The sequence below is a fragment of the Protopterus annectens genome, chromosome 1.part0 (assembly GCF_019279795.1).
Source record: "Protopterus annectens isolate FY-2018-M chromosome 1.part0, PAN1.0, whole genome shotgun sequence".
Classification (NCBI taxonomy): Eukaryota; Metazoa; Chordata; order Ceratodontiformes; family Protopteridae; genus Protopterus; species Protopterus annectens.
The window spans coordinates 354,835,522-354,851,023 of NC_056725.1; positions in this window are offsets into that span (position 1 = coordinate 354,835,522).

Sequence of the window (15,502 nt, forward strand, 5' to 3'; positions counted from 1 at the left end):
GAATGCATGCGTAACACGGATGTCTGTGCAGGTGTGGTTGGTGAGCTGCGTACATAGCTGTACAGTGAGTATCGAAGACTCGTGCCACTGCACGGGCAGCAGGACACAGGTATGTTTCTGTGTGATGCGTGATTCCGGACGCGATTATACATGTTCGTAAGCTCCGGCTCCGCTGTTCAACATAACGTGATATGGTAGACATTGCGGCACCTCTAGTGGCTGCAGACAGGCATTCCATTTCTCTGGTGTACCACATCGATGTCCAGGGAGGTCCACTGTGCGATGAGCCCACTATGTGTGACAGGGTGCAACAGTGACCACCCTCCGGCGGATGCGTACCGTGGTGTAAGCAACATGCCTGCAGGTAACAATCTATGCATATGTTTGTGTGGTTCATCGACAAATGTGTGTGATGGGCATCGCGGCACGACAGCCCTGTTGTGACCCATGTGACATACAACCGCTGTAGTCTGAGGTGTCATTACCCTAAGGCTATAGTAACATTGTGGATGCCCGTTATGTCGCATAGGTCATGCGTCATGGTGACAATGTTGCAGACAGACATCCACGCATGACATGTCATGTGCCATGTCACAACGGTGCAACGCAATGCGGTAGCATAGGTCACAGTGGTAACACCTGTGTTCCGGCCAGATCACAGCTCACTATGTGGCTGCTCGGGATCTGGAATATAGAGGCAAACAGCAACGGAGTCCAAGTAGCCTAATAATGTCTTTGGTTGCCACTCCTCCAAGAAGGCTGTGGTAGTGGCTGCTGCCCTTGTAGAATGAGGTCTTATGTTCTGTGGAATTGGTTTTCCATGGAAGGAGTAACAGGATCGTATGCAATTTCCGATGGATTTGGAGATTGCCGGTTTGGAAATAGCTCTGCCTTCCGTTCCTGTTGCATAGGCTACAAAAGTTGGTCAGTCTTTCTGCTATTTTTGTTCTGTCCAAGTAGTAGCGTAGCTGTCTATGTACATCCAAGGTATGCAGTATTCTTTCCCTCTGTTTTGTGGGTTGGGAAAGAAGGTAGGTAGGTGGATTGCCTGGTTTAAAGACACACTGGATACCACCTTGGGCATAAATGTAGGATTAGTCCTCATGGACACCCTATCTTGGTGGAAGATTAGGAAGGTTGCACTGCCATTAAGGCCTGTAGTACTGAAACCCTCCTTGCTGAAGTAATTGCCAGTAGGAAAGCAGTTTTCCATGACAGGTGTTGTAGGTCTGCTGTTGCTGCTGGTTCAAAGGGTGATAGTGTCAACTTTTCTAGCACAAAGTTTAAATCCCAAGCTGGTAATGGTGGTTTCCTTGGAGGTTTTACATTCTTGATTCCTCTGAGGAACTGCCTGAGCAAAGGGTGCGAAAAACAGGTGGATCAAAGCTGTATTCTGCTGAAATAGCTGATGCATGTATCTTGATGGAGGAGTAGGACAGGCCTGAATGAAGAAGTTCGCCAGATACTCCAGAATGTTAGGCATATCTATGTTTGACACATCTTTTCCTCTTTCCGTACTCCAAATGACAAACCTTTTCCATTTTCCAGCATAGTTCCTTCTTGTTGAAGGTCTGCGTGCTTCAAGAATAATGTCTTTAACTCTTTGGGAAAGTTCTGGATTAGCTGCTGCTATGTGATGTTCCATGCAGTCAGTTGCAGCGTTTTTAGGTTTGGATGTATGATGCTGTAGTTGTTCTGAGTTAACATCAAAGGCATCAGGGGTATTGGCCACATATTGTTCCGAGACATGCTCTTCAGTAGTGGGTACCAGTGTTGTCTTGGCCAGTTTGGAGCTATCAGGATTATCCTTGGACGCTCTTCCTTGATTTTTAGTAGTACCTTGTGTATCAAAGGAAGAGGTGGGAATGCATATGCTGTTAGGCCTTTCCAGTTGAAGGAGAGTGAGTCCACTTTCCATGCTAGTGGGTGGAATGTCCTTGTGCAGAATTTTTTGAGCTGGTGATTGAGAGGTGATGCGAATAGGTCTATCTGTGGCATTCCCCATTTCTTCGAGATGGTCTTGAAGATGTCCGGGTGCAGCTTCCATCTGTGGGCATCCGTGGTTCTGCTTAATATGTCTGCTAGAGTATTGTCTTTCCCGGTACAAATATTGCCTGTAACTGAATGTTGTAGCTGAGTGCCAGGCTCCACAGCACCAAGGTCATACTGCATAGGGGTTATGAATGAGTGCCTCACTGTTTGTGGATGTACCACATGACTGTGGTGTTGTCTGTCCTTATCATCAACTGGCCCTCTTTGAGAAATGGTTTGAACTTTTGGATTGCCAGTTTTACTGCCAGCATTTCTTTTAGATTGATGTGCAGGTGAAGTTGATCCTGTGTCCACAATCCTTGCACGCATTTGTCCAGCATGTGGGCCCCCATCCTAGGTCTGAAGCGCCTGTTGTGATGGTCTGGCTTGCTTGACATCTGAAAGGGTAGGCCTGGGTTTGACTGGCATGCCTGAGCCCACCATAGGAACTCCTGTTTTAAGCATGGAATTAGTGGGATTTCTGTTTCTAGACTGTGTCTGTGTTGGGACCATAAATTCTTTAGGTACCACTGTAGTTTCCTCATGTAGTCTGGCAAATGGGACCAAGATTATGCATGATGCCATGAAGCCCAAGGCCTGCAGAACTTTTCTTGCTGTTAACTTGTTCAGTTTTGTTAGTGCCAAGAAGTAAAGAGGAGTTCTTTTGTTTTTCTGTAGTCAGGAATGCCATTTGTTTTACTGTGTCCAATTCCCAAGAATGTCCTTGTTTGGGATGGTATCAGCCTTGACTTTTGTAAATTGACTGTGTATCCCAGTCCTTGTAGCAAGTAAATGACCCTTTGTAAATCTGTTGTCAGCTTGATCTTGTTGTCCCCTTGTAGCAGGCAGTGGACCACGTATGGGTAAATTTGGAATTCTGTAGTCTGTAATGGCGTATTACTGATGCCAGCATTTGTGAATACTTCCATGTAGTAGATATTTCAAAGGGCACGCTGAGGAATTGATAGTGCCTGATCCTGCAAGAAATCTGAGGCATCTTCTGCAGATTGGTCAATGGGGACGCAGGAAGCTCCTTGAGATCTATAGAGTTACCAGCCAAGACTCCTTGCCCAGCATGGGTACAGCGTTGCTGTAGGTCAGCATTTGAATTTTGGGACAATGATGTATGTATTTAAGGTGGATGTGTCGAGAATTGGTTCCAACTTTTTTCCTTTCTTGAACTAGGAATAGTCTGAGAACTCTTTCCCTGTTCTGCTGTTGGCACTCTTTCCACAGCCTCATGTTTGCTAACTCCATTATCTGGAAGCGAGAGCCTCTGTTTTTTTGGTTTGGAGGTAGATCAGCATTCTCTTTGACTGGTAAAGGTGGAAGTGAAACCGTAACTCCTTGATCTAAGTGGTTCAAAAATCCACTTGTCTTTTGTTATGTAGTGCCAAAGTTCTTTTGAAAATAAGTACACCTTTCCGCCAGGAGGAGCTGCTATTTGTTCCCTGGTAGGCGATTAGGATTAAGTCACTGTGGTTGTGCTGATGTAGTGGCAGTGTGTCTGTGCCTCTGTTGTTACCTTGCCACTGTCGCCCTCTGTAGGCACCTCCTCTGGATTGGTTTCTGCCTCTGGAACGTCTATTCCTGCCCTTTGAAATTTTGTGGAGTCAGGAAAGGACCAATTTTTGGCAGGCCAGTTCCTGCTAAACCTTGGGGTTGAACCTGCAAGAAATCTTTAACAGTTTGAACAGATTTTGCCTTTTCTTCCATTTTCTTCATAACCTGCTGGGCAGGTGTACCAAACAAACTTGTCTTGTCAATAGGAGCATCTAGCAACTTAGCTTTAACATGATCCGTAAAGCTTGTTCCTTTAGCCATGCATGCCTTCTTATCACTGTGCCTGTCATGGCTGATCTAAATGAAGCCTCCAGTGCATCATAGCCACATTTTAAGGAATGGTTGCTAACCTGTTGTATGTTATTTACCATCTCTAATACATATTTCTTATCAAGAGATTCATCAGTGGTTAGTTTTTAGTTAACTGATCAAGCATAAACTCTTGGTATTGTATCATGTGAAACTGACAGTTTAAAGCTCTAGCTGAGAGAGTAGCTGAAGTGTAGACCTTTTACCCCATCTGTCTAATGACCTTGCTTCCCTTTCAGAAGGAATAGGGTTTTTTGTGGTCGCTACTGCCTTGGGACCCTGGGATATAGTTTCTGGGTCTGCAAGTGGGGCCTTGTAAAGGTGGTGATGAGTATCTGGCACCCTGTAAAATCTGTCTGGTTTGGCAGGGGCTGGGGAAAAGAATCTGGAGCGGAGCAAACATCATTGAAAGCATCATCCACCACAGAGAACAGGAGGTATAGCTAAGGGCCTGTGCTGTGGGAGGTGCAGAAAGGTCCTAAGTCTTTTCTGGAGTCTGAAAATCCTGTTGCTGCCATTGGAACTGTTCTCATGGCATGCAAGGTTTCCCAAAGGAGAATTCTTCTGGGGAAGCAGCTGGAATGGATTCTTCAGCATCAGAATCTTCAAAATTGGAGAAGGAGCCTCTGGCTGGTCAGTTATGTCTGATTCATCAGCAGAATCATCAGAAGACACTGGCTCAGGGGCTCTGCCCTAGGTCTCTTCTCTGGGGCTGAGAGGCCCTGTCTGGGTGAGATTGAGATCCTCTAATTAAAGAAATTAAATCTTCTGCCAAAGAAAGCATTTGAGAACTAGAAGAGGGCCTGGATGTGGGGGTTTAACAGGCACTGTTTAGTAGTCTTGGCTGCTTTAGCCCTGGCGGCCTTAATGGACATGGCTGCTGAGGCCTAGCAGCACCACGCTGGGGTAGAGAGAGACATCCAAGGGATGGTGTCTGATAAGTCAACCACAGAGGGTAAAATTTCTGAGGTCGATTCAAGAGTTGTAGCAGGGCCTCAGTTGTAGAATAGGTTCAGCTGTACTTTGATCAGTTTTCTCGGTTTCGCCGAAACCGAGACACTCTTTTTGCTTACTGTGGTTTCGCCGAAACCGCTGGACCGCGAGTGTCGGTCTTATCTTTGCTTTTGAAGATTGGGTAGTCGGAGGATCCACGGCATAATGTACGCAAAATCAGAACAAAAACTGTTCTGCAAACTCCGACCGACGCCTGCTGCTGCCGAGGAGGCAACAACAGGCTACACGCCGTCTGGGCCTAAACAAGGCAGACAGTAAGAGTGGAAATCTTTATGAGGTATTTGTTTCCCACAGGTTAAACAATTGTTAACTTTTTCTGACATCGGCTGAGGCAAGAAAGAGTCCCCAACGGGTACTTAGCTTTAGAAGTCTTCAAGTATTCGAAGAAGTAATCTCTGGATCCGACCGACCGCACTTGAACAGCTTCTGCTTCGGCGCCACGCGCAAGAAAGACTGGGGAAAAGGCCGTGGCTGATTTATACCCGAAGACCAACAGAGATGACGCCGGTGGAGTGCGACATCAGCGAAGCGGACCCGCACTTTGGACTCCGGCCGCCTGCAGGGCTGCCTGACGACAGGCCAACCCACTTGTTATGACTGCAGATGCATCCATGAAGGACATGTGACTGCAGGTATCCGAATTTCTGCTTGGCACCACAGGTTTAATGCTGACAGGTCTAGAATGGCAGGTATCTGGCACCAGAACTGAGTAGACACCCAATGTGGACCATCTGATTTTGAGGCTCTGTTTGAGAATCTTTGAAACTCTGACTCCCAGACTGGAACATCCAGGAGGTGTTTTGTATTGGAGGCATGTAGAGTAATCTCTGGATATTATCTGTAAACACAGATCTGTGTTGCTCCACCGGCTGAAGACAATGGTTGCTCAGAGTGAAGTCGGGCAACCTCAGGGCTGCTGAGGGCCATCAGAAAAGGGCTAAAAAGCACAGTTGTACCTACCATAAATGTAGATGTTTGAAATGTACCCTGCTGCAGCCATCACTTGGGTTATCCTGTCAGCATTAAATCGCCAGATTGAAAGTCTTGGTCCGCCGGTTGCTTTCTGCCTACGCCAGTCCCAGGGCAAGTAATATAGAACAGCCATTTTCAGTTTTTCTTGCCCCAGATGCTGCCAAAAGGGTGATCACAGTACCAAATGGTGAACTGCAAAACACAAAATTACAGCCATAAGCAACACATCAGTAAGGTCAGGATTTAGCCAGCAGATCAGAATGGAGGGAGGGCAACCTTGACTGCAGCATGAACACTCAACATCTACATTTATGGTAGGTACAAAACTGTACTATGTTCATCGGTTACCCTGCTGCAGTCATCACATGAGAATCCGCTAAGGAGGGGGTATCATGGGTTAGGAGGTCACCCTGCAGAACTGCAAAAAGCTGCCTGGACTTAGAGAAAGAGGTAACTGATAGTGTTTGGTCATGAACTCCAAGTTGCAGCTTCTAACATTTCCTGGTAGGAACCCCAGAAAGCTGTTGTGGTAGCTGTGGGATCTAATGGTAGAGGAACTGGTTTCATGATGGGTCAATAGAACAGATGCAATGGCTATCCATTTAGAAATGGTTTGCTTGGATATAGCCCTTTGAGAAGCTGTAGCATAGGATACAAGAGCTGGTCAGTTTTCTGAAAGCCTTAGTTTTTATTCCAAGAAAATGCTGCCTGTGAATGTCCAAGAATGCAGGAGTCACCTTGTTCTGTGGATTGGGGAAAGAAAGTGGTAGGTGGAGTTTGATTTAAAGCTACACTGGAAACCACCCAGGTATAAAGGAAGGATTATTCAGAGCCTCTGTCTTGATGGAAAATGAGGAAAGGTTCCACTGCCATTAGTGCCTGTAATTCTGAGACTCCTAGCTGAAGTTATTGCCAGGAGCAGGGCAGTCTTCCAAGATAGGAACTGAAGGTCTGCAGAAAGCTGGTTCAAAGGGGAAGTAGCAGTTTCTCCAGAACAAAGTTGAGGTCCCATGTTGGTAGGAGCCTTCTAGGTGGTCTAATGTTTTTGCCCCTCTGAGGAACTGCCTTAGAAGAGAAGTTGAAAATAAAGGTGATGGTGTAGGAGCTGAAATAGCTGAAGCTGGATTTTAATTGAGGAAAAGGAAAGTCCTTTGTGCAACATCTCAGAAATAACAGAATGAGGCAATTGAGTTGTGTCTTGGCCTTTAGCTTGGTTCCAGGCAGAAAACCTTTTCCATTTGTCTAAGCCTTCCTGGTGCTTGGCCTCCTGGCTTCCAGAATAACATCCAGAACTGCTTGTGAAAGAGGATTGGTTGGGGTTTAATAGATTTTCGCAGCCAGACTGGTTTTGAGCTGGCTGTAGAATCTGTTTGTTTTGTGGGTATTGAGGCAATATCCATGGTGGGCTGTGAGCCATATTGTTCAATCAGCTGGTACCAGATGCTGGCCAGTCTGAATGAGAATCAGTCCTTTCTCCTTTTGACCTTCAGAGAACCTTGTGAGAAGAGGTAATGGAGGAAAGGCATATGCTGTCAGGTTTTCCAACTGAAGGAGAGAGCTCCACTTTCCAAGCTTGATGGTAATGTCCCAGGAAAAATTTTGTCTTTAGCTTTGAGGACTGGCAACAGGTTCTATTTGGAAGGCCCCATTTGAGTTATCATGCAAATTTGTGGGTCAGTTTCCACTGAATCTTGATACTCTGCTTAGGAGTCTGCCATTTTTCTGCCCTGGCAGGAATTGAGCTTGTAACTGGACTTGGTAGGCCAGGGCTGTGTTCCACAAGATCATTGCTTGCCTGCAAAGAGGGTAGAATCTGTTTGTTTGTTTGCCACATACTGGTGTTGTGTCTTTATTGCAAGTTTTCCTGGCTGTAGCAGATCCTTGAAGACTGTGAGTGTACAGCTAGCATCTCTTTTGATTCATGTGCAGTTTTCTTTGTTCTGCTGTCCATAGGCCTTGAATGCATTGTCCTGCCATGTGCCCCAGGCATAGTCTGAAGCATCTGTTGTGATAGTTTGCCTGGTTGAAGGTGCATCCTGTTGGATGCCTGTGACCACCATAGAAATTCCTGTTGAAGGCAGGAACAGAGATATCATTGTGTCCAAGCAGTGGCTGTGTTGAGACATACGCTTAGGTACCACTGTAATTTCATATGCAGTTGCAAATGGTATTATCAGAATGCAAGATGCCATGAAGCCTAAAACCTGCAGATTTTTCTTTGCAGTACTTTTTGCATTGTCTTGAACATTGAGTCAGTTGTAGTTGTTTGTCTGGGATAAGCCTCTGAGAGTCCAAGCTGGCACCCAGGAATGTCATTTTGTGAGGGTACTAGTTTTGACTTCTTTTCTCAAAATTCTGTGATAATTTAGGAGATGTTTCACAAAAGCCATGATGCAAGAGAATCTTTGCTTCTGCTTGGATGAGGCAGTCATCCAGGTATGGATACATTTGAATTCCTCTGTCTGCAGTATGTACTGGTGCCAGGCATTTGACTCAGTAGATAAGCTGCAAGCAGTGCAGAATTGATAATGAGTTGAACCTGCAATGAAACAGGTATCTTCTAACTTTGTCTGATGGGACATGGTATGCCTCCTTGAGGTCCAGTACCAGCCATGCTTCCTGGGAAGAAGGCTGTAGTTAGCATCTTGAACTGAACAGGTAAGTGTTTAGAATGAAAGGTCCAGAATTGGTCTCCCGCATGTCCTTTCTGTACTGAAAGAGTCTGAGTAAAATGGCCTTGCTCCCATGTAGGTAGTTAGGCTCTCATGGCCATGAGAGCTGTAATTTGTTTTGTGCCTCTGCCCATTGATTTAGTGGCAGGTTTGGCATTCTTTTCATTGGCAAGGTGTGAAATGAATCTGTATCCTCGTGAAAATTATGTCTAGACATTTGTCCTTTGTGACCATGTGCCAGTTGTCTGCAAATGTGCTAGTTCCCAAGGGCTGTCAAAAGCTTTTCTTGGCCAGTTGAGGTGCAAGTCATTGAGTTTGCCTCTGGGTGAGATCTTCTTCCTCTTCTGGGTGTAGTGCCCCATTGGTGAGGTTTATACTGGGCTTGGTTGTTTGCCCTGGCCTGATTTACCCCTCTGCTGAGTCTGTCAGGCTGAAAGGACCATTTTTGGCCAGTTTCTGCAAGCTTAAGGGGTTGTAATTTGCAGAAATCTTTGACTGTCTGCATAGATTTTGCCTTATCTTCCATTTTCTTTAAAACTTCTTCTGCTTTAACTCCAAAAAGAAAGTACAGTTTTGTACCTACCATAAATGTAGATGTTCGAGCGCTAATACAGCTGCAGTCAATCACAGATTTTTCTGTCAGAGGTCCTCGGTCGATCAATTCCAAAGTCTTGGTCCGCTCCGGTTGTCGCCGCTTCTTCTGACGCCAGGCCAGAGTATATAAGACACAGCACGCCATGTTCTTCAGTTTTCTTGCCCCAGATGTCAGGTGCCCCAAAAGGAAGGCAATACATAAATTATGTATATGAAACATGCAATATAATCAAAACAGTGGTTGCAAGCAAATAAACCTTAAAAGGATAACCCAGTCAGGTGTATGAAGAGGTTAGCCAGCCTTTTACCAAGTGGGGAAGGAGGAGGGAAACCTGTACTGCAGCTGCATTAGCTACATTTATGGTAGGTACAAAACTGTACTATGTTCATCGCATACAGCTGCAGTAATCACAGATGGGTAGAATCCCAAAGCTACGCAAGGGTGGTGGTACTAGGAGGAACTGGTTGAGCCAGAATGCCCTGCAAAACAGTGGCAAAGCCTGCTTTGTTCAATATAAGGGCAGGTGGTAGTGTTTTGTGAAGGTATGTACAGAACTCCAAGTGGCTGCCTCCAGAATATCTTTAGAACTCCTCTGAGGAAGGCTGTAGAGGTAGGTGGCCCGTGGAGTGAGATCTGATACCTGTAGGAACAGATTTTCCATGATAGGAATAACAAAACCATATGCAGTGGCCTATCCATTTGAAATGTCTGTTTGAAACTTTCCTTGAGCTCTACAGCATAGGACACAAAGAGTTGTTCTGATTTCTGAAGGACTTTGTTCTGTCCAAATAATAACGTAGCTGCCTATGGATGTCTAAGGAATGTAGCAGCCTTTCCCTTTGTTTTCAGGATTGGGGTAAAAGTAGGAAGGTATGGTTTGATTTAAAGCTACCCTGATACCACTTTAGGCATAAATGATGGGTTGGTTCAAGGGAAACCCTGTCCTGATGGAAAATGAGAAAGGGCTGCACAGCCATGAGGGCTGTAGTTCCAAAACTCTGAGCTGAAGTGAAGTGAAGGAAGCAGTTTTCCAGGACAAATATTGCAAATCTGTTGAGGCAGCTGGTTCAAAGGAGGCAATGTTAATTTTTCTAGTATGTAATGAAGATCCCAGGCTGGTATTGGTTGTTTCCTTGGTGGTCTAATAGCCCCTCTGAGGAACTGTCTTAAAAGTGGGTGAGAAAATAAGGAGGATCCGTGTTGTATTCTGCAGAAATGGCTGAGGCATGGATTTTTATGGAAGAAAATGAAAGCCCACTGTTCAGCAGTCAGCTAGATATTGTAATACCTGAGGCAATTTTCTAGGGTCCTGGCCTTTTTCTCATTCCAAGAACAAAACCGCTTCCATTTTGGAGTAAGCTTTCTAGTAGATGGTCCTTCTGGCCTCCAAAATGACATCCTGCACCTCCTTGGAGAGTAGGGTCTGTGGTGTTAAGGAATTTCCATGCAGCAGATTGAGTGTTTTCAGCTGACTGTGAAGTTTTGAACTGTGCTGAGTCAGTAGAAGAGGCATTAGAGGCAGGGACCAGGGAGGAGGTGTTAGGCTCCTCAGGAGTGGTACCAGTGTTGCCTTGGCCAGTCTGGAGCAATCATATCTTGGTCTGTCTGCTCTTGCTTTCAAAAAGCACCTTGGGCAGAGGCAGAGGTGGAATGCAAACTGTCCATGCTGTCCAACTGAATGAAGTGCCCACTTTCCAGGCCTTTGGATGAAAGGTCCTTGAGCAAAAATTTCCAATTGATGATTGGGAGGCAAAAGATCTATGTCTGGCCTCCCCACACTTGATTTCTTGCAAAACTGGATGTAACTTCCATTGTGGATCTGTCATATTTCTGCTTAATTTGTCTGCCAGTGTTTTCCAATCCTGGCAGGTACTGTGCTTGAAGTTCGATTTAATTCCAGAGCCAAGTTCCAAAGGGTCATGGCTAGTCGGCACAAGGGGTATGAATGTGTTCCTCCTTGTTTGTTTATGTACCATATTAGTGTGGTGTTGTCTGTTCTTATCAGTAATTGTCCTGGATGCAAGTCCTTGAAAGCTGTAATTGCATTTATTACTGCTAGCATTTCTTTTGATTGATGTGAAGGTGCTTTTCTTTGGGACCATTTGCCCTGAATGCACCTGTCTGTCATGTGCCCCCAGCGAATCTGAGGCATCTGTTGTGATAACTTGATTTGCTTGAGGCTTGCAGAATGGAGGCCTGTGTTTTTGACATGCTTGGGCCCACCATAGAAATTCCTTTGCAAACATGGAATTATTGGTATATTGTTTCCAAACTGTGCTGTGTTGAGACCATAGGTTTTAGGTACCATTGAAGTTTCCTCATATGCAGCTTTGCACATGGGATTAAGAATGCAAGATGCCATGAATCCCAGAGCCTGCAGGATTTTCCTTGCAGTAAGCTGGTACTTTTGCTAGTATTTTGAAGTACTGAGATAGTTGCCCTTGTTTTTCTGGCAAGATAGGCCATCTGGGTGTTTGTGTCCAAGTTGGCACCCAGGAAGGTTATTTTCTGAGATGGTGTTAGCCTTGATTTCTCTTTGTTGATTGTGTATCCCAGAGAATAGCCGTTTCACATATGCCAGATGTTCCAGTATGTGCTTGCTGTCCGCTTGGATCAGGCAGTCATCCAAATAAGGGTAAATTTGTATCCCTTGAAGTCTGCAGTAAGCAATCACTGATGCATCTGTTGTTAAGATTTGGGTGGCAGGGGGTAATGTGAATGGTAGTCCCCTGTTTTGGTGGCAGGCCTCTGCCCACCAAAGGAACTCTAGGCGTAGGGAAGGTATGATAGGAATCCTTGCTTCTTCTTGTCTTTTGGCTTTTCCCGGTTAGGGGTCACCACAGCGGAACTCCGGTCCGCTAATGATTGGCAGTAGATTTTCACTGTGCAGAGTTGCCAGTTCGATGCCCAACTTTCAAAGAAGGCACGCCCATTCACGCATATCTTTCAGAACGCCACTCGACCCACGGGGAGGACATGCAGACTCCACACAGAAGGCACTCCCCACACACTAGCTGAGAATCAAACGGGAGAACCTCTTGCTGTGAGGCAACAACAATAGGAATCCTTGCTTCTAGATCCTGTGAATGATGACACCACAGGCTTTTGAGATACCATTGTAGTTTCCTCATATGCAGCCTTGCATATGGAATTAGAAGAAAGCAGGAAGCCATGAACCCCAAGGCTTGCAGTATTTGCCTTACAGATAGCTGGGTTTTTGTGGCCACTTGCTTGAAGTAAGTTGTCAAATGAATTTGTTTCTCTGGTGTGAGGAAAGCCACCTGGGAAGTTGTATTCAAGCTTGCTCCTAGGAATATAATTTGTTGACAGGGTACCAGGTGGGATTTCTTTTCGTTTATGGTGAACCCCAGACAAGTCAGTACCCTTTGAACAAAGGCCAGATGATTCAAAAGAATGTCGTTGCTTTCTGCCTGAAATAGACAATCGTCCAGGTATGGGTATATTTGAATATTTCTTTGCCTGCAAAATGCAATGACTGGAGCTAGGCACTTTGTGAATACCCTAGGCGCAGTGGACAAGCCAAAGGGCAGTGCAGAGAAAGTACAGTTGTGTACACTTAACATAAATGTAGATGTTCGAGTGTATTCACTGTTGCAGTCATTACAATTGGGTTATCCTGCTGGCAAGCTACCCTCAGTCGGCCTGAATTCCAAAGTCTTTCTTGCTGCGCGGTGCCCAACGCAAAAGCAGTTCGCAAGTGCCGGTCGGCCGACTCCTGAGTTTTTCAAATTCGAAATTCAGATCCGAAGTCTTCATTAAAGCTAAGTAACCCATTGGGGAAACTTTTTTCTTGCTCCAGACCGATGTCAGAAAAAGTTAACAATTGTATTTCTTGTGGGAAGCAAATACCTCATAAGGATTTTCATTCTTACTGTAATCCTTACCTAAGCCCTGACCATAACGTTGCTAGTTGTCGGTTTTGTGCTAGATTTAACCAACGCACTATTGAAATTCAGGCCAACTGAGGTTAGCCTGCCAGCAGGATAACCCAATTGTAATGACTGCAACAGTGAAACATGAAGAACATCTGATAGTGCATGTAGCGAAGCATAGGTATCTTCTGCAAGACTTCCTGATAGGGATGTGCAGGTATGCTTCCTTTAAGTCTAGTGTTGCCAACCATGCATCCTTGCCTAGCATATGAAGCAGCTGGTGAAGAGTCAGCATTTTGAATTTTGGAATCACCAGGAAGGCGTTTAGAATAGAAAGGTCCAGGATAGGACGCCATGTATTGCCTTTTCTGGGTACCAGAAAAAGTCTTGAATAGAAACCTTGCCCCTTTTCCTCTTCTGGTACCAACTGAATAGCCCCCATGTTTAAGAGAGAGAGAGTACTTGACTTTGGGCCTCTGCCCACTGATTTGGGGGTAGATCTGGCCAACCGTTTGGTGTTGGTAACGTGTGGAAATGAAATCTGTATCCTTGGGACAGCATATTTAAAACCCATTTGTCCGGGGTAATGAGTTCCCAGTTTTTGGCCTGCCTAAAGGAGCATTCAGCTGGGAAGTGCTTGTTAGTTTTAAAAGCAAGTCCTTGAGACAGTTTTCCATAGGGGGGAGTCTTACTACTCCCAGGCTTGGGTGCGGAAACCCCCCACTGCCTATCTTGCGTGTCCCTTGGGACTGAAACCTGGGGTTTTTGCTGTGTCTGGGTTTGGCTTGAGAAGACCTGGAAGGGGCTGCAAAGGACCAATTTTTAGAGGGCCAGTGCCTACTAAATCTAGGAGGCTGAACTTGTAAGAAATCTTTAACAGTTTGCATAGATTTAGCTTGATCTTCCATCTTTTTAAGAACTTCCTCAGCCTTGTTGCCAAACAGGCGATCCTGATTTAAGGAAGCATCTAACAATTTAGCTTTAACATGATCAGGCAAACCTTGCTCCTTAAGCCAAGCATGCCTTCAGAGCACAGACCCAGTAACAGCAGCCCTGCAAGAGGCCTCTAATGAATCAAATCCACATTGCAAAGTAGGTTTTCCATTCTGTTCAGTAGAACGCATTAAATCCTGTAATTCTTTATTTTCAGCACAGTCAGGAAGTAACTTTTAATTATGTACTTACCATAACTTTAGATGTATGGGATCCATCTCGCCTACATTCTCTACAGATGGGTTCGGAGCCGATCCTCGGCGCTATACAATAGAACGCAGTCTCTTATTGGCTGAGTCACCTCATATCCCAGGATGCACCACCACTACCTCCCCAGATCTCGTTTGTTCGCACTCGTGTTCACAGAGACATACTATTGTCATAACATACTCAGGTCTTTCAAGAGAGGAAGAAGATCAATTTCGGATCGTCCGGTCTCTCCTGGTCTACAAGGCAGGGGGATGGAGGGTGGGTTATTAGGAATGTAGGCGAGATGGATCCCATACATCTAAAGTTATGGTAAGTACATAACTAAAAGATGTAATGTGATCCTATCTTGCCTACATTCTCTACAGATGGGACAGCATCCCTAGCACCTAATTCCCGGGTGGCTCACTGGAAAACACTCCTGAGAACTGTGGAACCGAAGGAAGCTCGACCCCTGGATGCCACATCTAATTTGTAGTGAGAAACAAAGGTGTGTGACGATGTCCACGTGGCAGCCGCACAAATGTCGCCAATAGAGAGCTTGGAATGGAAAGCTGCCGAAGTGGCCATAGCTCTAGTAGAATGAGCTTTAACGGGAGCTATGAGCTCCTTGTTTGAGATGAGATACACGTGAGTGATGCAGTCCCTGATCCACTTGGCAATAGTGACTTTAGTGATGGCTTTGCCTAATCTATTATCCGAAAAGGACACAAACAGTTGATCTGATTTCCGTGCTTTGTGTGTCCTATCCAAATAGAAGCGTAATTGCCTGTGCACATCTAAGCAGTGAAAAGTATATTCAGCTCTATTGGAATATTTGGGAAAGAAGAAAGGTAGCTCCATTGACTGTTGTAGACAGAAATTAGAACAAACCTTTGGAATAAAAGATGGGTTTGTCCTAAGAGATACTCTATCCTTGTGGAATACCAAGTAAGGTGGTTTAACACATAGAGCCTGAAGCTCTGAAACCCGTCTGGCTGAAGTAATAGCAATTAGAAGGGCAGTTTTCCAAGAAAGGAATTTCAGATCACAGGTTGCTGCCGGCTCAAAGGGTGGTGAGGTTAAGGCACCTAATACCACGTTCAGATCCCACGGAGGTGCAGGTTGCAAAATGGGGGGTCGTAGAAGCCAAGCTCCTTTAATAAAGGCTTTACAGAGCTTGTTGCTCATTAAGGGAGGTTGCACACTTTCATGAAAATTGGAAATAACCGCCAATTGTACTTTGATGGTAGATACTGAGCAACCTTGCTGGA